Below are 1,123 nucleotides of genomic sequence, written 5' to 3'. Positions count from 1 at the left end.
CGAGGGTGTGGATTCTGCCTTCTGCTGAGCTCCCGCTCGGTCTCACAGGGCGCTGACCCCGCCTGCCCTGCTCAGCCCTCCGCCCGCTTTCGCTGCCTGGCCGGTTTCCACGTGTCTCCGGACGGCCCTCCGCATGCATTTAGGAACGAAGTCACTCATTAGCAGTAAGTGTGCAAGGTGGGCACGTGGTCCTGGCTCGGCCCTCCGCAGGAGGCAGGGAGGTGGCGGGGGCCCCCACGAGCATCTTGCAAGAAGCTCGTGTATAAATCCTTCCGTAGGGCAAAAAGGACATCCCTGGCATCTCTCCTCTCTCGGGGTGGCGGGCACCCAGATAATCAAAGGGCACGGGCCCCTCCACCTTGACTCCAAGCCCGGCACACTTCCCTTCTCCCGGTAAGAGGACCACAACGAACAATCCCCTTTATAAAAGGCAGCGTTGGAGAATGCGGGCATCGATCCCGCTACCTCTCACATGCTAAGCGAGCGCTCTACCATTTGAGCTAATTCCCCGGCCCGGGCCAGCTTCCGCCGCCAGAACGCATTGTGGCTCACGTCATCACCGGTTTCCCCGGGGCCCCGCGGCCCGCCCGCCGGCCTCGCTCCCCCATTGGTTCCCCGGCAGCCCCAGCTCCCCGGTCCTGATTGGTTTGGCTCGGTTTAGTTTTGAAAAGCACTGGCTATCGGATTGGTGGCCCGAAGCGTCCGTCACGCGGAAGCCCTGCTGTTGCTACGTCGCAGGGGGGACTCAGCCAGGTTTCCCCCGGTCCCTGATTTGCTTCTCCAGACTCCGGGTCCTAGAGGTTCCGGATCCGTCAAGTCCCTGGGAAAAGAATGCGCCCCTCGCGCTTGACTGATGGCCCCGCGAGCCAATCGGAGTGGGGGCAACCGGGTCGCTGGGCGATCCAATAGGTCGCAGGGGGCGGGAGAGGGAGGCCAATCAGCGCGGAGTTGGGGGCAGGGGCAGGGCCGCGATTGGCTGCGAGGCGGCCGGAGGGAGGGCGGGGGGAACTCAAGGCCTGCTTGATACGTCCGCCATCTTGGGCGCTTCGCTGATGGTGTCGGTGAGCGCGTTTCCCGCCTGAGCGCGACTGGCGGCGGGTCGCGGGCGCCTCCAGGTACTGGG

At 64.8% G+C, this 1,123-nt stretch overlaps 1 protein-coding gene across 7 annotated transcripts in view; it reads left to right on the top strand.

The window, feature by feature from the left end:
• Positions 1-1,004: 1,004 nt before the first annotated feature.
• Positions 1,005-1,123, top strand: part of PPP6R3 (protein phosphatase 6 regulatory subunit 3) — a 145,602-nt gene continuing 145,483 nt past the window's right edge. For 6 of the 7 annotated variants that reach the window (XM_046643786.1, XM_046643784.1, XM_046643783.1 and 3 more), the window contains exon 1: positions 1,005-1,115. The gene's annotated coding sequence lies outside the window, so the exon portion shown is untranslated. The remainder of the gene's footprint in view (positions 1,116-1,123) is intronic. The other variant, XM_046643781.1, reaches the window with a different exon arrangement.

Source organism: Equus quagga, chromosome 17, assembly GCF_021613505.1.
Source record: "Equus quagga isolate Etosha38 chromosome 17, UCLA_HA_Equagga_1.0, whole genome shotgun sequence".
Classification (NCBI taxonomy): domain Eukaryota; kingdom Metazoa; phylum Chordata; class Mammalia; order Perissodactyla; family Equidae; genus Equus; species Equus quagga.
This window is presented reverse-complemented; position numbering and strand designations above follow the sequence as displayed.